At 38.7% G+C, this 23,688-nt stretch overlaps 1 protein-coding gene across 10 annotated transcripts in view; it reads right to left on the reverse strand.

Annotated features, from left to right (window-relative positions):
• ENOX1 (ecto-NOX disulfide-thiol exchanger 1) overlaps positions 1–23,688 on the reverse strand; it is a 609,533-nt gene that overhangs the window by 407,797 nt on the left and 178,048 nt on the right. The gene's annotated exons all lie outside the window — the stretch shown is intronic.

A 23,688-nucleotide genomic window follows, 5' to 3' on the forward strand; every position in this document is an offset into this window, starting at 1 on the left:
ACTTTAGGAGTGACTTGCAAATTAATGTGTTCTTTTCTTTAACAGTCATTAGCCTGAATTGGTACCTAAGCCATAACATGAGAAAATAAAAGATTCATATCAACAGTTTTAAATTCTGTAGCCTCGATTCCCAGATATACTCTTATTAGTTGGTTTTATGAATTTCTCTTCAAAATGTGTGAAATTAATACATTCATCTAAAAAGGCAATTCATACACAGCTCAAAAACACAAACTTCAGAAACACAGATGTTCTACCAAATTCTCACTTGCTTACTCCCAGCTAAATTCTTCCTAAGCGTTAAAAAGGTTTTCTAAACTGTCGAGGACAAAAAAAAAAAAAAAAAAAAAAAAAAAAATGGTATTATACATTCACATCTGGCTCTGTCACCATCTAGGGCATGTTACTATAGACATTAAACATCTGGGCAGGAGGAAAGGATCTATTTGGAAGTTTTTGGCTACCGTGACAACTGACTGTACGTCTCTCAAACAGTTCAGTCTCTGCTCATCTACTTTTAACACCACTGTAGGCCTTTCATTTTTATTCCAAAAGCCCAGAGTAGGTACCACTTTAAAACAACAATCATCATAGTAAATAATATTTACGTGTAGGAAGTCAGTTCCTAGAGCATGTTTCTCTTGCTTCTGTCCTAGTTTATTACTGTGGGTAGGACAAATTCTTTCTAATTGCAGTGATGCAGTTAGTTTGGACTTTATGGCTTTTAGGTGAGGAAGTCCTCTATTTCTGAGTTACTCAAGAGATGGTGCTTAGTGAAAAAGTCTTAATGAAAATTAGTCACCATTATTTCTCCCAATGAAGAAGCCTCCCTTCTGGATGTCAAAAATCTTTATCAAGATTCTAAATGACACAGAATATGGAAAATAATAATTACAGCTTCCATGTAGTCATGTTTTCTGTATATTGGATGTGCAATGCACTTTGTACACATCATTTTATATTTATTCTTCAAAACTACCTGTAAAGTTTGTATTATTATTTAGATCTCACAGTTATGGAAACTAAACTATGGAGAAAAGTCTAACAACATTCACTCCACAAATATTTACTGAGTGCCTACTGTGTGCTAGGCACCAGAAGTATAATGGTATGAAGCATTATAGCATGTCCCTACTTCCGTGGAGCTAATCATGCGTGGGCAAAGGGAAACCAACAGCTAGTAAGGGACAGAGGCAGTAACAGAGAAGCTAATTCTGGTTTGAGTGTCCAAGATGGCAGAGTAGGAAGCCCCGAACTCGTCGGCTTCCATGGACACACCAATATCATAAGTATTTACAGAGAAACTATCTATGAAGAAGATCTGAAGACTAGGAGAAAGTATTTTCCACAACTAAAGATATAAAGAAGGAACTGAAATGAGATAGGTAAGAGGGATGGAGAATTGGTATAGTCAGAACCCACACCACCAGGTAGGTGAGCTACAAACGGGAGGATAATCACAATTGCAGAGGTTCTCCCCAAGGATCGAGTGGTCTGAGCCCCACAGTGGGCTCCCCAGCCTGGAGGTCCTCCACTAGGAAAACAAGCCCCCAGAACATCACGCTTTGAAGGCCAGCAGGGTTTGCATTTGAGAGAGGTGGAGGGCTATAGGAAACAGAGACTCCACTCCTAAGGGCACACGCAAATCTCACGTACTCCAAGTCCAGCACAGAGGCAGTGATTTGAAAGGAGCCTGGTTTGGACCCACTTGCTCACCTTGGAGAGCCTCCTGGAGAGGCAAGAGGCAACTGGGAGTCCACTGGGAACAAAGACACTGGCAGCAGCCACTTTTAGGAGCTCATTTAACCACAAGGACACTGACGATGGTGAGCACCATTTTGGAGTCCTCCCTCTAGCTTATTAGTGCCAGGGACTTACCTGCCCACCAGTAGGCTGACACCAGCCCCAGGCACACTCAGGGCTACACAGCCAGCCAAGCTGGGACCTGGCCCCATCCACCAGCAGGCTGGCAGTCACCGCATGAGGCAGGGCCTGGTAGTCACCCGAGCCAGAAGTCTGCCCTACATATCACCACACCCAAAGTAGCCAGCCCGCCACAACAGAAGGGCCCACAGAGCCCACAAAAAAGCATATCGCTAGAGCCTATAGCTCTGGTGGCCAGAGGGGGAGTGTGCGGCTGGGCCCAAAGGATGCCTCCTAATTCTCTCTCTCTGTGCACAAAAAGAAACTAAAAATGGATTAAAGACTTGAAGAGCTGAAACCATAAAACTTCTAGAAGAAAACATATGCAGTACACTTTTTGACATCGGTCTTACAATATTGTTTTGGATATATCTCCTCAGGCAAGGAAACAAAAGCAAAAATAATCAAAGGGGACTACATCAAACAAAAAGTTTTGGCACAGTGAACAAACTGAAAAAGTAGCCTACTGAATGGGAGAAGATATTTGCAAATCATACATCTAACAAGGGGCTACTATCCAAAATGTGCAAAGAACTCATACAGTTCAACGTGAGGAAAACAAGCAACTGGTTCAAAAAATGGACAGAGGACCTGAATACACATTTTTCCAAAGAAGACCTACAGATGGCCAACAAACACATTAGAAGATGCTGAACATCACTAAACATCAGGGAAACACAAATCAAAACCACAGTGAGGTATCACTTCACACCTGTCAAAGTCAGCACTGCAAAAAAGACAACAAATAACAAGTCCTAAAGAGATATAGAGAAAAGGGAACCCTTGTGCATTGTCAGTGGGAATGTAAATTGGTGCAGCCCCTGTGGAAAACACTACGGAGCTTCCTCAAAAAAACCAGATTGCTGGTTATACACCTCTCTCCCCAACTCCCATTCACACTGGTAGCCTGAAATTAGCCATGCTTGGCAAATGCTAAAAATTAGGCCTCTTTTCTCCCTGAGAGCCAAATTACTAGCATAGCACTCCTCCTAAAAATATATTGCCCCCCCCACGAGGAAATATGCTTCATGAAGGTAGAGTTTTGTCTGTTTTGATCAATGCTTTTTCCACAAGACCTATAGTGCTTGGCACATTGTAAGAGGTAAATATTTGCTGAATGAAATAATACTTTGTTGTAGCTCCTACGCTCAAGCAGATTGAAAGACGACTACCCAAACTCCAATATTCCATTTTCAGAACTTGTATAAACACATTCTGTGGTTCAGAAAGTCTGGCCCTTTCTCAAGCCTACTTCATCTGCTCATAAAGGGGTCTCCTCAAAAAGGGAACCCTCCTACATTGTTGGTGGGAACGTAAGTTGGTGCAGTCACTGTGGAAAACAGTATGGAGGTTCCTCAGAAAACTAAAAATAGAATTACCATATGATCCAGCAATCCCACTTCTGGGCATATATCCAGACAAAACTATAATTCAAAAAGATACATGCACCATGTTCATAACAATATTCACAATAGCCAAGACGTGGAAACAACCTAAATGTCCATCGACAGATGAATGGATAAAGAAGATGTAGTACATATATACAATGGAATACTACTCAGCCATAAAAAAGAACAAAATAATGCCATTTGCAGCAACATGGATGCAACCAGAGATGATCATATTAAGTGAAGTAAGTCAGACAGAGAAAGGTAAATGCCATATATCACTTATACATGGAATGTAAAATATGACACAAATGAACCTATCTATGAAACAGAAACAGAATCATGGACACAGAGAAGAGACTGGTGGTTGCCAAAGGAAAGGGGGCTGAGGAAGGGATGGAGTGGGAGGTTGGGGTGAGCAGATGTCAGCTTTTATATATAGGATGGGTAAACAACAAGGTCCTACTGTAGAGCACAGAGAACATATTCAGTACCCCATGATAAACCATAATGGAAAAGATTATAAAGAATGTGTGTGTGTGTGTGTGTGTATATATATATATATATATATATATATATATATAACTGAATCACTTTGCTGTATACCAGTAATTAATACAACACTGTAAATTAACTATACTTCAATTAAAAAAAGAAAAAAGAAATAAATAAAATAAAGGGGTCTCCTCTCTGCCTGCATGGTCGCTGAGCAGAAGGTACAGGACTCACCAGTGAACCTTAGTCCCTGGAAATACCTCCAACTGAAGAAGGGTAAATAGCAAATTGTGAAAAGTATGACACAGCTGGCTTTCACTTTTATTGTAACCTGTTAGAACAAATACCAAACTACAGGCGACATGGTGTGCTATGAATAAAATTGCAGAAAAAGGTTTGGGCTCCTTTAAAATACACTATTTAGAATGTGAAACTACTTTTTTTTTTAAAAGTCAAGGAGCAGTTTACCAGGAGCTCTGAAGGGAACACCAGGCTGACAAGGACCTGTAGAGTTGAAATAGGATTCTTTCACTTATCTAAGGATAGCTCGGTGTTAAGTGGGATGTTTCCATCAGAGACAGAACATTGCTGACCCGCTGAAAAGTGTTAACAGGATCTTAACTAGATTTTAGTGAAAATAGTTGAGTGTTAGTGAGCTTGTTGAAATCCGTGGAGCCGGTCAGAATTCTGTTGTGAAGCTGGGGGAATCTCTGGCAAAGATAATAGATGCAAAGTATTGGATTAATTGGGCCAAGCGTACATAGTTTGTACTTAGTGTGCAAAGAGGTTCATTTTTCATAAATAACACTTTCTAACTTTCCTTACATAGGTGTTACCAATATATCCCAAATAACTCATTTATAATTGCATAGTTTATTAGTAAAAAGTTCCTTATAATTTTCCTTATTTTCAACCATTATTAGTGGTAGTAAGTTAAGACATCCTTGGCAGCAAAGTTACCAAAACTCTGATCTGGCCACAGAGGAACCCTGGCCTGATGTGTGTCTAGTGCTTTCGATCCCCTCAACGCATCAGACCCATTATTTCACGTGATCTACCAACAATTCTGTAGGGCGGATATGACAATCCTCATGTTATAATTATGAAAACCGAAGCCCAAGGAGGTTACAGCTTACCATTTAGGGCAAATATGGTCACTAAGATCCCAGACCACAGACTCAAGAAACCTACTGCTCTTTCTACCACATGATGTGGGGTCTACTGGAATAAAAGGTAGTCTCTTTGGGGATGTGCTGGGCCTGGGTAGATGTGAGGATGCCCTAGCTGAGCCTCAGGTAGAGGCATCTTACGGAAGCTCTACGGTCCTGATCCCTGAGTCTTATCTGGCTAAATTCCACCTTGAGCTTAGGGTACTGCATAAGGCTTACAGCCAGTAGCACCCAAGTCACTGAGCTGAGAATCATCTGGGAAAAGGCAGGAGTAGGGGACCTCTGCCTGGTGCCTACAATGCAGGTTGGCAGGAAATAATCGCTTCATGTGACACCACCTGTACAATATCTTCCTCTGTTAAATTTTCCTGAAAAACATCTTAGAAACACATCCTCTGCGTTACTAAAGACACTTCAGTAACTGAATCCTTAATTCAATACATGAAAACATCATCTTATTTTGAGGGGTGAGAACGGGTAGGAGTATGGGAAGGGCAATATATTATTACGGGTTGAGTCTCCTGATAATAAAAATACTGGCTTTTAAACAACATAATTCTTTTTCCCAAAAACATAAATTATTTCTCTTCTGCTCAGTGTCACAAATATTTTTATCTCCTATGCAAAGAACATTGTGCTGGGTGTCAAAAGAGATAAAGATGAATAAGAAATGATTTCTTCCCTCGAGGAACCATTGATCTCATGAAAAGATGGAAATCTTTCTAGAATAGATTTTTACACGTGTCTACCCTCTTAAGAATAATATTGTACAGCTTTTCCTCGGTGACTTAGGGCATCATTACAAATATCCACTGCTGTCCTGATAACGACAATGGGCACAGCTGTAGTTAAGTTAACCAAGAACTTGCCATCCACCTCTTTGAATTGGCTAGATGGATGGATGGACGGACAGAAAGACAGATACAAATGTCCCTTTGCGCTCTGGTCTTTTTCCCATTCTTCCCATGCCATATATGAACTAAAGACCTGCTGTGTGACAAATGTGCTTTGAACAAGCACAGAACTGCCTTTAGTCCTCACTGAGGCGCAGGGAGGGCAGAAGCCTTCTGCTGAGCACCTTGCTGAGTCCCCAGAGCTGCCCTGAAGGTCACTTCTTACTGCTGGGCCTCTCTCTGACGTGTCACCCACCCACCCCCCTCTTGTCACTTGAATTTCCACACTGCTGGCACCCCCCCTTCCGATCTCTGCCAATGACTCTGTGACTCTTCACTCTTTGTTGTCCTCGAATTACACTGTACCTAAGATGCCTAGCAGAGGGCAGTCACAGAGCAGGCGCTGGAGAAAGGCTGGTTTTTGACATGACACTTTTCCCAGTCTCTGCATCTTTCACAGGATCAGGTGGATACACACAAGATACTGCTCCTCTTTGCGGTCAGCAAACCCACAATCCATCACTTTTTATTTGTGCATATCTGTGAATAAAGTTTTCTTTTTTTCCTCTCACACCTGCACGACACTCATTATGCCTGCCATAACTCATTCGTAACGGTATAGTCCAATAGCTTAAAAGCTCCTTATTATTTTCATAAATTTTCTCCACCCAGCAGTTCTATTTTAATAAAAAAAAAGTCACTTTGGCTTTATTTATATTTTTATAAATAATTTATATTTCGGTTATAACAAATAATTCTGGGTCTGAGTTATGTTGTCGTGGATACACAATTCGAGCTTTCTAGAAGCAGCATCACCGCCATTCAGATGTTGCTTCCTCTTACCTAATGATGACAAACCTACAGATGAGATGAAAGTCTAAGGTTCGCAGCTAAAAGGCAAAGCAATTATAAAGTATGGCACGTGTAGCACCTGATTATTTCTCTCCGTATAACTTCACACTTGCATTTGAAAAAAAATGTTCTTATTTGTAACATAAACCATGTCATGGAATCCTTTTATTTTTTATTTTTTTATTTTATTTTATTTTTGGCTGTGTTGGGTCTTTGTTGCTGCACGCAGGCTTTCTCTAGTTGTGGTGAGCGAGGGCTACTCTTCATTGCGGTGTGTGGGCTTCTCATTGCTGTGGCTTCTCTTGTTGTGGATGGAGCACAGGCTCTAGGCGCACGGGATTCAGTAGTTGCAGCACACGGGCCCCAGAGAGCACGGGCTTCAGTAGTTGTGGTGCAGGGGCTCAGCAGTTGCAGTGCATGGGCTCTAGAATGCACAGGCTCAGTAGTTGTGGCTCGCAGGCTCTACAGAGCAGGCTCAGTAGTTGTGGCTCAAGGGCTTAGTTGCTCCGCGGCATGTGGGATCTTCCCGGACCAGGGATCGAACCCATGTCCCTGGAGAATCCTTTTATTTTAATCTCCTTGCAGGCTCTCATTAAAGCTAGCACACATATAAGTGCACTGAAAACTGATAACTATTACAATATTATGGCATAAGAATTAATGTAAGGTGCATTAACAAATATTAAAGTAACTGTTATAAATACACGAAAAACATGACTGCACTACATTCTTAGGGGCTTCATTTATGTAAGAATTTTTCCCATCTCCTTCCTGTTCACCAGACAACAGCCAGATAAATGACAGTCTCTGATCTTACTAATAGGGCTGTTTTCTCAGAGAATAACTTCCTATGATCCCCGCATTTTGAAATTTTGCACCTCTCATGAGTATATGAAAATCCCAGCATTTCACTTTGCCCCATTTCAGATTTATATGGCAGAGTTCCAAACGCTGGAAGCTGCAAAGTGCCCATTCTTAGGACATATCAACCATCTGCCCTGGTCATCAAGACAGAGTCCAGACATCAAAGTGCTCATGGCATTTATGTAATGTTTTTGTGATTATTTTGCAGGTGATAAATGGAATCTAGCTTTTCCAAACTCAGACCCATCTAATTCCATGCATGTGAGTACTTTTCTTGTGCTGTGTATTCAACTGTACGTGTTTGTACTTGCTCACTTGCCTCTCCCCCCTGCCCCTGCCATCCCTCTCTCTCTCTCTCTCTCTCTCTCTCTCTCACACACACACATACACACACACACACACAGAGTCTGAGAGCAAATCATGTAGGTGCCCCAGAAAGGCTAAAGGTTTGATACCCATTCAAACTGATATTTCTAAAGTATTTACTCAACGTTTATTAAGTGAAATTGGGGAAAACTGATTTTCTATTAAGAAAAGTGTATATCTCTTCATGGTTAGTTAACAGAGCTAGTTCACACACTGAATGAACATATCACTTTCTCGAGCTTCAACTTCTTTTTTCACAATGTTTTGGTCTCATTGCTGGCTAAAATTAGTTACTCATACTCATGAGGGCAGCAGTAACCTACACATATAGAGTTACAAAGTGGATCACAAAGTTCCTTGGTTGGTTTGTTTACATTCAGGTTGTCAAAACATTTTCCACTTTTCCCTGGTCCTTTTCTCGGTTCAGTCTTCTCTTCAGTCTTCTTGGCTTCTCACGATTTACCAAACCAAGCAAAATCTTGGAAAGCACACTAACAACTTTCAAATTTAGATGCTAAAAATAAATGTACGGCATGGTGACGATAGTTAATAATTGTGTGTGGTGACGGATGTTAACTAGACTTATTGTGGCGATCATTTTACAATACATACATATACCAAATCATTATGTTGTACACCTGAAACTAATATAATGTTATATGTCAATTATACCTCAATAAAAGGAAATAAATTTAAAAATAAATAAATCACTCATTTCCAATAAACAGACCTATATAAAATACTACTCAGTATAAGAATTTCAACTGACTGTGAACTGCCAAATTCAGGTGGCTGCAGTTGTGGGGAGCCTTGCTGTAACATTGTGCAGCATATCTAATATAGTTCAGCAATGCCAACAATTATTATTGTTATCTTGCTCCCACCCCTGTGAGGGGGCTGGAATAAATTTTGTCTTGCCAACTGCCTAAGTGTTACACATGGAAACCTGAGTTAATAGGTCCCATGTTTCCTGTTTACACCAATGATATCCCATTGGTGTACACGGGTGCCAGAAGAAGCTGCCTTTCCTTAATTCAGATCCGTTCACCCAGATACGCACATGCATCCCTGGATCCATCTGCTGGGCATCAAGAATTACAATACTTGGAAGACTAATCCTCCAGGCTAAACGTATAAATGTTAAATGCTAAATTACGTTGAAGGATCTGAAGCAAGGAACTTGCAAACATGACTCAGTCACACATCTGCTGCAGCCCTGTCCAGATGTCAGAATGCATCAATCATTTCAGATTAATTTATAATGAGAGAAATCAAGGCACAACCCTTGTAGTCTCAAAGGTCTACTTAGATGATGGTGAAGACCTATGATGCTCCGTGAAGTATGGCTGACTCTCCGATCTTATTAAGGATATATGTTTCTGACATTTAAAATACCTTAAGTCAGTGATTTTAGCCACTTGGGGAAAAACAATGTTGCAGCATGTAATTTAAGGTCATTTCAACAGAGCGAGTTCAATCTTAAATCATCATTTCTAATGCATTCTAGCAATGCTTCTTTTGTGAAGCCACTCTGCACAATAGTGCCAGTGACCATGGAATGTGACTGAACAACAAATTACTTGTAGAGTTTGCAAAACAAGTCAACCTCTCAGCAGTTGGGAGCTTTGCCTAAGAGCCTGTGCTTGCCCCTGGCATGGTACCTTGCTCTTCTTCATCAGTTTCAGCAATGCCACATTGCTTTCCACCCTCCTAACTCACTGGCCTCACAAACACAGACTCCCTAAGTGCTCTCAAAGATGCTGGTTGTCACCTTCCGGGGAGACACTTTCTTTTCCTTTCTGCAAACTCTGCATTTTTTTTCTGTCATTCATATCCAATCGATCACTGTCAACAGTCATCTTCACATATGAATGTTAATACTAATATTATTAGAGAATTCTTGGTAATCTGTTTTGTGGGTAGAGTTGAAAGGGGGTGACCATAAGCAAGCAATCCAAAGGGAAATCATTTCAACTACTCTGACAGCTGACCTCTGTGAAGCGGTCAGAGAGAGCAGATTAATGTCCCAGGTAGGCTCACTGTGAATAAGATGGTGTGTATTACAGCTAGGAAGGGCCAACCAAGTAGATCTCACTTGACCGGCCCAGTTGACAGTAGCAGAACATGTGGGAAATGAAAACACAGATATCCTGTATGGGTTACTCATAGTCTTGTAAGTCACTAATTTGAGAGCACCATATTTGATGATTGAGAAAGATCTGGAAGGGAATTGGATTATCATTAACAAATAGTTCTAAATGGATAGAAATAACATCTTTGTCGGTGCCCCATCTGTCATCAGCTATAAAGGGCAGATTTTTTATTATTATTATTATTATTTTTCTTGCTAAAGTCATAGGAATAGAATTATGGGTTCTTTCCAAAAGAGTAAAAAGAAAGCAGACTTTATGACTCCTAGAAAGTTTTTACCCAAGAATTCCTGCAGGGTGATTTGAAAATTAATGCCTTTTCCTCCAGGGGAACTTGTATAAAAAATTAATTTGATAACCAATTAATTATCATAAATTCTCCTCAGTATTTTTCTCACCAAGACTTTTATGACTCTCAAAATAAATCAGCAGCATTACGATCTGTGCCTTCCACTACAGCCCAGTACTTTGTTCCGTAAGTGCAATACAATACATTTCATTTCCCACCATCTAACACTATCCTCACAAACAAATATTAAGCCTTACATTTTATAATAGTTCCAGATGATAAAAACTGTACTTAAATATTTCTGAGTGATAACAAAAGTTTACACTAGTTGCCTGCTTAGTTTTTTCAGACATTGCCACACTGTTTTCCAAGGTGGCTGTACAATTTCACATTCCTACCAGCAATCTATCAGTGATCTAGTTTCTCTGCATCCTTGCCAGCATTTGATGTTGTCACTAGTTTTAATTTAGCCATTCTGATAGATGTATAGTGATTTAGCACTGTGGTTTTAATATGTATTTCCATGATGACTAACACTATCCATCGTTTTCACATGTTTATTGGCTACCTACATATACCCTTTGGTGAAATTCTTCACGTCTCTTCCCAACTTAATAATTAGATTGTTTTTCAGTGTTGACTTTTGAGAGTCCTTTATATACTCTAGGGTAGTAGTTCTTTCTCAGATTAGTGGTTTGCAAACATTTTCTCCCAGTCTATAGCTTATATTTTTATTCTCCCAACAGAGTCTTTGGCAGAGCAAAACAATTTAATATTAATGAAATCTGAAAAATTCTGATTTATTTTTTCTTTTGTGGATCATGCTTTTGGCATAAAGTTTAAGAACTCTTTGTCTATGCCTAGATCCCAGAGATTTCATCCTACTTTTTTCTAACAGTTTTGTACTTAACTCCACGATCTATTTTGAGTTAATTTTTGTATAAGGTGTGAAACTAAGATTGAGGTTCACTTTTCACCTATAAATGTTATTGCTCCAGCACTGTGTGTTAAAAAAGGTATCCTGCCTCCAATGAATTGCATTTGCACCTCTGTCAAAAGTCAATTGTGCACATCTGTATGGGTCTTTGACTGGGGTCTCAATTCTCCTCCATTGATTTATGCATCTGTCCCTCCACCAAAACCACAGTCTTGATTATAGTGTCTATATAATAAGTCATGGAACTGGGTAGATTGAATCCTCTCATGCTACTTTTTTCAAAATTGTTTAAACTATTCTAGTTCTTTTGCCTTTTTATATAAAATTTAGAATAATCTTGTCAATAGCCACAAAATTGTCCCTGTGATTTTGATAGGAATTGCTAGCAAACCTATATATCAGCTTGAGGATAACTGACATCTTCCACTCCATGAACATGGTATGCCTTTCCATTTGTTTGAATCTTTTTTTATTTCTTTCATCAGTATTATGTAGCTTTTAGTATACAAGTCTTGTACGTTTTGTTAGATTTACACCTAAACACTTCTCTTCTTTTGAGCAACTGTAAGCAGTATTGTATTTCTGAATTTCTGGGTCAATGTGTTCATTGCTAGTATACAGAAATACAACTGACTGTATGTTTAGCTGCATCCTGTGATCTTCCTGAACTCACTTATTAGTTCTAGGGTTTTTTAAAAACATAGATTCTTTGTGATTTTCTATATATACAACCACGTTGCCTGTAAATAATGGCAGTTTTATTTCTTCCTTCCCAATCTATGTGTTTTTTGTTTCTCACTTTATAGTACTCTGTTGAGTAAGAATGGTGAGGGTGGATATCCTTGCCTTGTTCCCAATCATAAGGAGAAAGCATTCAGCCTTTCATCTTTAACTGTAAAGTTTTGTGTAGGTTTTTTTTGTAGATTGTCACATATCAAATTGGGAAAGCTCCTCTATCCCTATTTTTTAATGAGATTTTAATACCATGAATAGGTGTTGAATTTTGTCAAATGCTTTTTCTGTATCAATTGATATGGTCATGTGTTTTCTCTAACTTATTAATATAGTGGATTACATGGATAGATTTTCAAATACTGAACCAGCTATTTTTCCATGGAATAAATCCTACCAGGTCATGGCTTACAATTGTTACATATATTGTTGAATTCTATTTGTTACTATTTTGATAAGGATTTTTGCATCTCTATATGAGAAATATTGGTATATAGTTTTCTATTTTGTATTGTTTTTGTCTGGTTTTGGTATCAGGGCAATGCTAGCATCCCACAATGAACTGAGAAGAGTTCTCTTCTACTTTCTGGAAGAGACTACAAAATTGGTATTAATTATTCTTTAAATGTGCAATAGACCTCTCCAGAAAAAAATCAACTGTGCCTGGAGATTCCTTCTGTGGGAGTTTTAAAGTTATGAATACTATTTCCTTAATAGTTACAGGGCTATTCAAATTATCTACATCATATTGGGTGAGTTGTATTATTTTGTGTTTTTAAAGGAATTAGTCTATTCCATCTAGGCTGCCAACTTCATGTAGGTAAGACTGTTCATAGTATCACCTTTATTTCTTTTTGAAGCCTGCAGGGTCTGTAGTGATATCTGTTGTTTCATTCCTGATACTAGTTATTTCTATCTTCTCTCTTTTTTTCTTTGTCAGTCTTGCTGGAGGTTTGTCAATTTTATTGATTTTTTTCAAAGAAGCAGTTCCTCGTTCTTTGATTTTTCTGTTTTTCTGTTCTCAGTTTCACTGATTTTGACTTTTACCCTTATTATTTCCTTTTTTTTTTTTTTAACTTGCGTTTGGTTTAGTTTGCTGTTCTTTTTCCAGCTTGAGGGGGGAACTTAGATTACTGATTTAAGACTTTCCTCATTTTTATATGAATTTAGTCCTATGAATTTCCCTCTCAAAACTGCTTTAGCTGCCACCCCAAAATGTTATGCTGTATCTTCATTTTCATTTAGTTCAACGTATTTTTTATTTTCCTTTGATACTTCCTCTTTGACCTGTGGATTATTTAGAATTATGTTGCTTAGTTTCAAAGTGTTAAGAGATCATCCTGTTATCTTCCTGTTATTGATTTCTAGTTTAATTCTATTGGGGTCAGAGAACATACTCTATATAATTTCAATTGCTTTAAATTTGTTAAGTTTGTCTTATGACCCAGTACATAGTCTTTCTGGTATCTGTTCCATGGGCACTTGAAAAGAATGTGTATTCTGCTGTTGCGTGGAGTAGTTTCTAAATGTCAATTAGATCCTGCTGATTTGTTGGTTAATGGTGTTATGAGTTCTTCTATATCCTTGCTGATTTTCTGTGTAGTTATGCTGTTAACTGTTGAGAACGGGATGTTGAAATCTCCACCTGTAATTTTGGATTTGCATATTTCTCCCTTCAGCTCTATCAGTTTTTTTCTTTACGCATATTTTGTAGCTCTGTTGTTTGCTGCAGTCACATTTAGGACAGCTATAGCTTCATGGTAGATTAACCCTTTTATCATTATATAAAGTTCAGCTCTTTCTCTGGTGATTTTCTTTGTCTACATTATCTGATGTTACAACCTTGAATTCCTTTGATCAATGTTGACATGATACATATTTTTCTGTCCTTTAACTTTCAATGTTCCTATATTGTTATATTTGAAGTGAGTTCCCTGTAGACAGCATATAGTTGGTTTTTGTTTTTTAATCCATCCTGACAATTTGTCTTTTACTTGATATTTTTAGATTATCTGCATTAATGTAATTATTGATATATTAGGGCTTCTGCCATCTTATTTTTAATTCTGTTTGTTCTGTTTTTCATTTCTCTATGTTTTTCTTGTGCTTCAAGTAAGTGAGATGAACACTGTAGAATTCCATTTTGATTTATCTGTAGTGTTTTTGAATGTATCTCTCTGTATAATTTTTCAATGGCTTCTCTAGGTATTACGTATATACCTAACTTGCCACAGTCTATTGGTGGCATCATTTTACCAGTTCAAGTGCAATAGAGAAAACTTACCTACTTTTATGTCTCTTTACCTTCCCTATTTAAAATGTAATCAATATTTCCTCTACATTAATTTAGAAGCTATATCACACAGTGTTATAATTTTCATTTCAACTACTGAACACAATTTGGAAAATGCAAGAGAAGAAAATCTAATATATTTACCCATATTTTTGCTTACCACATTAGTTCTTCTTTTCTGAGTGCCCTGAATCCCTTTTATTTATTGTTTCCTTTCTGTTCAGAGAAATTTCTCAAGCCACTTTTGTAGGACAGGTCAACTGGGGTCTAATTCTCTTAGTTTTCCTTATTCTGAAAATGTCTTGATTTCACCTTCATTCCTGAAAGATATTTTTACTGGGTTTAGGACTATCAGTTGACAGTTCTTTTCTTTGAGCACATGAAAAATATTGTGCCACTTCCTTCTGGCTTCCATTGTTTCTAATGAGAAATCTGCCCTTTTAATTATTTTGCTCCTGTAGGTAAAAGGTTGTTTTCTCTTGCTGCTTTCAAGACGCATCATAGTTTTGAAATTTAATTATAATGTGTGGTGGTGTGGATCTGTGTTTATTCTTTTGGGGATTTGTTCAGCTTCTTGAATCTGTAGGTTTATGTCTCTTGCCAAATTTAGGAAGCTTTCAGCCACTGTATCTTTTTTTTTTTTTTTGCCATTATAATTTCAAGTTGTTTTTCAGCACACTCTCTTTCTCCTTTCCTTCTGGTACTTCAATGTCATGAATATTAGATTTTTTGTTATAATTCCACAGGTCCCTGATCCTCTATTCATTGAGAACTTTTTTCCCATTCTATTTTCCCTCTGTTGTTCACATTGGGTTAATTTTTCTCATTCTGTCTTCCAGTTCACTGATTCTATCTTCTTCTTCTATCCCCTCCATTCTCCTGCTCAGCACATCCACTGAGATTTTTATTTTGGTTTTTGTATTTTCAGTTCTAAAATGTCTACTTGGTTGTACTTTATATTTTACGTTTCCTTGTTGAGGCTTTCTATTTCTTTGCTGGAGCTTCCTAGTGTTTTCATTTATTTCAACAGTGTTTGTAGTTGCTTACTGAAGCGCTTTTATCATGAATGCTTTAAAATCCTTGTTAGATAATTCTGACTGTCATCTCGATGTTGGCATAAATAGATTACCTTTTTTCATACTACCTGAGATATTCCCGGTTCTGGGTATGAAGACTGATTTTCAATTAAAACCTGAACATATTTGTATTACGCTCTGAGACACTGGATCTTATTTAAACCTTCTATTTTAATAGGCTTTCCCTGATACTGATCTGATAGGGATGATACAATCTCATTATTGCCAAGTGAAGGTAGAAGTCCAGCTTCCCTACTGAGCCTCCATTGACACACAGTGCAGGATTTTGTTGGATGAGTATCCATTTTCAGTTGTTTAGCCCTTGCATTTGATTATATCGCACCTTTATTTTCTGAACATTTTTGCCTCATAGTCCTTAAGTGCTATTTCAACAACAGTGGCAACAGAATATCCCAAGAATAGGGCAGCAATAAAATATCATTTACAACAGGAATATAATTAAAACACCCTCTCCCCAATTAAAGCTTATTGCCATTAATACATAGTCCCTAAAACAGGTTTTGTTTATTTTGTTTAATTCAAAAGATGAAGCTCCTTCTTTTCTCTACAAAGAAACACATGCACAGAAAAGGATTAACTCCTTGCGGATGTCAATGTAGTATATAAAGATGTGTGTGTGTGTGTGTGTGTGTGTGTGTATACAGACTTCTGATAATATTTGCTCACAGTAGAATACTTTGGCAAAGAGAAATGCATAAAAATATAACTCTACATAATACCATCTAGCTATAAACTACTCTTACGTTTTCTTTGGAGTAGTCCACTCTAGTTTCTTCCTATGCACCTATTATTTTCTTCTCTTTATAAAATGGGCTTAGACTATAATAAACACCATTTGGAACCCTGCTTTATCCACTTAACATAATAATGGGTTTTCCCATTTGGTTAAATGGTCTTTAAAAACATGAGTCTTTAATGGCTATAATAATATTCTACCTTATGAAGGTGCCATAATTTTTTTTTTTTTGCGGTACGCGGGCCTCTCACTGCTGTGGCCTCTCCCGTTGTGGAGCACAGCCTCCGGATGCGCAGGCTCAGCGGCCATGGCTCACGGGCCCAGCCGCTCCGCGGCATATGGGATCCTCCCGGACCGGGGCACGAACCTGTGTCCCCTGCATCGGCAGGCGGACTCTCAACCACTGCGCCACCAGGGAAGCCCTATGAAGGTGCCATAATTTATTTAAACATTCTTCTATTTGAGGATACGTTTATACATTTTTGCTGTTTTTAATAATACTGCAATACATATTTTTTAACATAAATCTTTGATTTTTTTTTTTTCCCCTTAGGGCAGACTGCTAGAATTTGGACTACTGGATTGCAGCTACTAATAGCACAAGGCTCCCTCCTAGAGCAGGAAACACTGGTGTGGGTCAGGGCCAAGTTAACTCTTGGCCGTGGCATTGAAAAGAGTTTGCAAATTCTGCATCCTTCTAGCAACACAATGTTGGGGTTCTCTTCAGGGTACTTATATCCTGTGCAGTAATGTGACCAGGCAAGCCTGAGGCTCCTCTGGCTTAGACCAAGAACTAGTTGCTTCCTCTGTTCCTTAGAAGAGCTGCTGGGAACCAGGGAAACTGAGTCATGTGTGTGCTTCCTCTGGTCTGTATCCTGTCTCTTTTCACCACTGGAGTAGTAAGGGCCAAGATGAGAGTGTGAGTCAGCGGAACGGTGTGCGACATTTTTTGCAGGAAGCGTTACTTGCTAATTTATTTTAGGACAAATAAAAGAGATTCCATGCTGTAAGGAAATAGTATCTTTAAAACAAAATTGGCAACACAATTATCTATATGTAAGTACCTTTCTGTCTATCTATCTATCATCTATCACCAAAATTTAGGCAACTCAATAGTTTCATCACACTGTGATTGTGTTGTATCTGATTACATATTGCTCTCAATAAAGTACTTTTAAGCCATTTTATTTTCCATAATAGATCTTGTAAGTTATTTGATTGTAAAAATGTACAATGCCTTCCAATATTACATCCTTTAAAACAAGAATGTTTTCCACTGCCGACAAGACGAACAGCAGTACCTTTACACAAAAGAAGAACTCATTTGTCAGCTTACTTTGCAACACCCAACTTCCATCAGCCGTTTGCTCTTCCTAGAGCAGCCTGAGCGGGGGAGAATTTACATTTTATTTATTCATGCTCTTTGTTCATTTTCCTATTGAGGTGTTAGGGTTTCTTTTTCTTATGAATTTGGGAAATTCCTTTAACTATTGATGATATTAACCTTATGTCTGTCATATTTGTTGCAAATATTTTCCCCAGTTTTCAGAGCCAGTTGATTCTGTATATGGTGCATTTATTTTTTATAATTCAGAAATGTTTAAATTTAGTACATTAAAATATGTCTTTTGCTTTAGCATTTTTTCTTTTGTATAGTTAGTATACCTTCCCAAGTCCAAAATCACATATATATTAAGCTGTATAAATGATTTTAATATCATTTTTGAGAAATCATTTGATTCTTCATTGATTTTGATACCATTTTTATCATATACTAAATTATTTCATCTACTGGATCTTTTTTTTTTTTCCTACTGGATCTTTTAAAGCCCTTGTAGTTGCACCACTGTGTTATCTGATGATTCTTAGTTTACTGAGGGAATCTTGTAAGGCAAGTATTCTTTCCTCCACTACCATTTACCTTTTCTTTTCCTCAAAATTTTAAGTAGCTCACCCATTTATTCTTCCAAATGAATTTCACAGTCAATAATTCGAGTTTCAAAATAAAAATTCTCTTAGATTTTAAACGTAAAATTTAAATTTTATGATTATTAAAGATGTTTACACTGGTAAACATGTGAAAAGGTACTGACTTTCACTACTAATCACAGCACCGCAAGTGATCTGCCATCCTAAATAAAAATTTTTAAGTTTGACAATGTTTGGTGTTGGTATAAGTATGTGGGAAATTAGCACTTTCATAGACCACTGATGACAAAGGAAATTGGTAGTTATTTTAGAAGAAGTTTGTCACATCTGTCCAAATGTAAAATGCGTGCACCATTTGATCCAACAATTCCTCTTCTAGGACTCTGTCCCACAGACATTTTTACACATGTACATAAAGATACAAGGCAGGTCATTGTACCATTGTTTGTAATAAGCCCATACTGGATTCCACGTAAAAATCCGCCTCAGGGGAATGATAAACTATGGCGTGCCCATACGGTGGAATATTGTATAGCTGTTAAGTAGAATGAAGTAGATTTACATGTAATAATATGGGAAAAAATCTCTAAGATACAGTAGTCCCCCCTTATGTGCAGTTTTGCTTTCTGAGGTTTCAGTTACCCACAGTCAATATAGTCTGAAAATATTAAATGGAAAATTCCAGAAATAAACAATTCGTAAGATTTAAATAGCACATCATTCTAAGTAACATGATGAAATCTCATGCCATCCTGATCTGTCTCATGCGGGATGTGAATCATCCCTTTGACCAGAGTATCCCACTTGTTAGTCACTTAGTAGCTGTCTCAGTTATCAGATCAACTGTTGCAATATCACAGTGCTTGTGTTCAAGTCACCACCCTCTTTTTACTTAATAATGGCCCCGAAGCACAAGAGTAGTGATTCTGGCAATTCAGATGAGCCAAAGAGAAGCCATAAAGTGCTTCCTTTAAGTGAAAATGTGAAAGCTCTTGACTAATAAGGAAAGAAAAAAAATCATATGCTGAGGTTGCTAAGATCTATGGTAAGAACAAATCTTCTGTGAAATTGTGAAGGAGGAAAAAAGAAATTCGTGCTAGTTTTGCTGTTGCACCTCAACTGCAAAAGTTACAGCCACAGTGAATGATAAGCACTTAGTTAAGATGAAAAAGGCATTAAATGTGCACGATAAGATATTCTGAAAAATCAAAACTACAGTGAGGTACCACCTCACACAGTCAGAACTGCCATCATTAAAAAGTCTACAAATAACAAATGCTGGAGAAGGTGTGGAGAAAAGGGAACCCTCCTACACTGTAGGTGGGAATGCAAGTTGGTGCAGCCACTGTGGAAAACAGTATGGAGGTTCCTCAGAAAACTAAAAATAGAACTACCATATGATCCAGCAATCCCACTCCTGGGCATATATCCAGAGAAATCTATAATTCAAAAAGATACACGCACCCCTATATTCATAGCAGCACTATTCGCAACAGCCAAGACATGGAAACAACCTAAATGTCCATCGACAGATAAATGGATAAAGCGTATCTGGTACATATATACAATGCAATACTATTCAGCCATAAAAAAGAATGAGATAATGCCATTGGCAGCAACATGGATGTCACTAGAGATGATCATACCAAGTGAAGTTAAGTCAGAAAGAGAAAGACAAATACCATATGATATCACTTATATGTGGAATCTAAAATATGCCACAAATGAACCTATCTATCTATGAAACAGAGTCACTGACATAAAGAATAGACTGGGTGGCTGCCAAGGGGGAGGGGGTTGGGAGAGAGATGGAGTGGGAGGCTGGGGTAAGCAGATGGAAGCTTTTATATGTAGAATGGATAAACAAGGTCGTACTGTAGAGCACAGGGAACTGTATTCAGTATCCTATGATAAACCATAATGGAAAAGAATATTTTTTTAAAAAGGTATTTTGAGAGATAGACACACATATTCACACAACTTTTATTACAGTATATTGTTATAATCGTCCTATTTTATTATTATTTTTAGTCTCTTACTGTGCCGAATTCATAAAGTAAACTTTATGATAGGCATGTATGTATAGGAAAAAACAATATAGAGAGGGTTCAGTACCATCCAAGGTTTCAGGCATCCACTGGGGGCCTTGGGATGTCTCCCCTACAGATAAAGAGGACTACTGTATATTATTAAATAAAGAGTAAGTTTGAGAACAATATGACGAACATAATGCTGTTTCTATTTTAAAGTATGTCTTCGTGTGTGTATGGGGGGGAGGGGTAGTATGTGTGTGTATAAAAAATACTTAGAAGGGCAGACACTAAAAGGGTAATTATATTTACTTCTGGGGAGGTAAGTGAAATTAGAGAGTAAAAAGAAAGACTGTAACTGTGAACCTAAGTATTTGTACATTGTTTTATTTATCTACTGTAATATTGTGTTCATACAACTTATATGTTTTATTAAAAAACTTAAAAGGGACACCTAGTCGCTATTAACGTTATCTTTTCCTGCACTACTATTTTGGGTTTCTAAGTGTTTATTTACTCTCTAAATGGGAGAAAATTATTCATACTTAGTTGGCCAACAGATAATATGTGTGAGCTCCTGGCTGGCAATGCCCCTGGGGTGGTGGTTTCTGAATCCCCTTCTGAGTTTCACCTTATGGTACAAGTTAGTCTGGAAACTTTTAGGGTTTAGCTAGCATTCATCCCGGACTACCCTAAGTGATTGGGGTGAGATTTCTTTTTTTCTCCTTGCATATTTCTCTACCCCCAAACCCCAGCAAACACAGAGTGACAGAAAAGCTACAATCCTTGGTGTGTTACATGGGGAAGGGACTTCACCACCTGGGATGGATTTTATTCTTCCCCTTCTGCACCACCCACTAAAAAAGGACAGTAAACTACTGGGAATTGCAGTCTATGAAGATATATAAAAATGTGGTGCAGAGAAGCTCTGCTACAGTTTTTTTTTTGTCTGCGCCACACGGCTTGCGGGATCTCAGTTCCCCGACCAGAGACTGAACCCGGGCCCCAGTAGTGAAAGCCCAGAATCCTAACCACTAGGCCAGCAGGGAACTCTCATCTGCTATGGCATTTTGAACATGTCAAAAAGCACATGACCCACAGGAGAGAGCTGCTCAGGCTTTCTACTGGTACAGAAATCCAATGCTGGCCAACAACTTTTCTCCTCAGTTCAGCTCTATCAGCCTCGTAATCCGTAGAAATTCCTTCGGGAATCCTGCAAAAGGCTATCCGTCTTATTTTCCACTGGTATCACGTCTTTATCTTTTTCTGTGTCACCACTGATACTTAAATGGAAAGTTGGGAGAGGCTGTGTCAGGGCCTATCAGCCAGATGACACTATAAATGTGTTATTTTGCAAATAAAAGTCAAGTCCAAAAACATAATACAACACTGCTAATGGACAAAAGAGGCCATAAACACAAAAGGCGTATGTGGACAAACACAACCGTTAGAACTTTTCTACACCGCAGTGGTGTATCTGCCACTTACTAATCAAGCATGGCGGCTCTCCAGGGCGCTAATTCTCCCAAGGACCAAATACCCATATACTGTGTATGTGTGCAGAGAACAGGGAACATTTCAATGACAGCTGCTCTGAAGATCAGGACCAAGGGGAGAGAAAGGAATGAAAAGCAGCGTGACAATACAGAGAGACCAAAATTTGAATGGAAATATAGACAGACAGTGGGGAATAAACAGGAGATTAATACCTATGAAGTGATGAAAGAGGATAGAGTCCCAGAAGGGGTACCAGAGACAAACTCTGTAAATTATCAGTGGGAAACGGAAGCTCTGCTGGGAAAGACCTTCAGCCTAATTTTTTTCAAACTTAAAACTGGGATTTTTGCGCCACGAGGAAATAACAGGTAAGCGGGGAAGCTAAGGCAATTTATCACAGTGATCATTTCCACTGATAAGCGTTTCTTTGTTTGAACAAATGCCCACTCTTAAAAACCAAGTTGCAACTGAACTAACAACTCGGTTTCCAGTGACGTTCCCTGTTAAAAAAAAAAAAAAAAAAAAAAAACTTCCAGAAAATGTAATATAAAAAGAGTGAATATATGACATATTTTTGGTCTTTTGACAGAGATAAATGCGCTAGAAGAACACCCGCCACTCTTTACTTTAAACGTGGAAATCGTGGGTTGGCCTAAAAGGTGTAACAGGTTACAGAAAACCCCGAACGAACTTTTTGGCCAGCCCATATATTCAATCCATATACCTTCTATAATTTCCACATGTGAGAGGTGAGAATATGTTTAAAGATACCCAATATCAGAAAAATGTGATGTATATCAGGATTCTGTTGGATCTTGTCAGCTACTCATAGCGAGATAAGCCAGCAAAGGAGGGGCCAGAATTTGCACTAGACTTGCCGCGGAAGCAAGTGCATGTGTGCAGAGTGGGGAAATAATGCACACGCTGACCTCTACTCAGGACAAAAGAAAACTAGGGAGTCCCAGGAGTCCCAGGACCCAGGGCCATATGCAGAAAGAGGCCCGGCAGTCCTTGGAAGCCGTCCTGCAATGGTCCACAGACACTTATCTGTCAATGGGGAAGCAGCAGGGCCCTGTCCCTGGGCTGGACTTCTCCCCAGCATAGCCACTGGTGCAGCCAGTGGAGTTAGTTGGGCCTCGATCCTACAAGAGAGACCAAATGATTGAAAAAGAAGAGAGTTCTGACCTGGACCACATTCAAGCCACCTAAGGTTTGGGAAGTCAAGACACAGAAGGTTTGCTGTTACTAAGAAGGTTAACATCAAGAAGGGTTAACATCAAATGGGCTGTCAATGCACCACTGGGACTGGGAACCATGCCCAGGGCCATGCAAGTTACAGTGACACACAGCAAACACTACAAAAGGGTCTCCTATTGGTAGGAGCAGCATAACATCACATCCAATTTCAAATGATGGAATCTCCTCAAAGGTGAAATTTTGCACTTGAAGTCTGTGGTTAACAACTGTTTCATGGAATCGTGGGACGCTGACTCTGGAAAAGCAGGCAGACCGTCAGCCTAGGCTGCCCAGGCTCCAGTATAACAACTTGCCGCTTAGCTTTGAGCATCATCACCTAAGCTTCCAGGGCCTCGGTTTTCTCATCCCAACACTCTCTATGGCCACCTCTGGAAACTCTTGAAGGCCACGAAGTTTTGTTATGAGGCTCCTCTCACAAACATAATCTTAGTAAAAATGATCCTATACTGTGGCATTCCTACTTATTCAACAAATCTAAAGGGGAGAATCACACTCCAAAATGGATGTTCAGAACAGTCCAGCTTCCTCCACCCAAATTCTTTGAAAAGCAGACATGGTAACAAGCCAACCAAAACCTTGTTAAGATTGATCATGAAATAAATCATGTTCATCCCAGCTGAGCACAGTCTCCCTCACCCCTCTGTGCCCAGCTCAGTCTCCCCTCCATCAAGGGCTGGTGTGTCAGGACTGCCTTTGTCCCGCAGCAGCTGGGGGCCATCGGTCCCGGCTGCCCTCTGTGGGCTGGACACAGCTTGTGGCGAGGCTGGGCAGTGGAACAGTGTCGGGTTTCA

This window comes from Orcinus orca, chromosome 18, assembly GCF_937001465.1.
Source record: "Orcinus orca chromosome 18, mOrcOrc1.1, whole genome shotgun sequence".
In the NCBI taxonomy this organism is placed as follows: Eukaryota; Metazoa; Chordata; class Mammalia; order Artiodactyla; family Delphinidae; genus Orcinus; species Orcinus orca.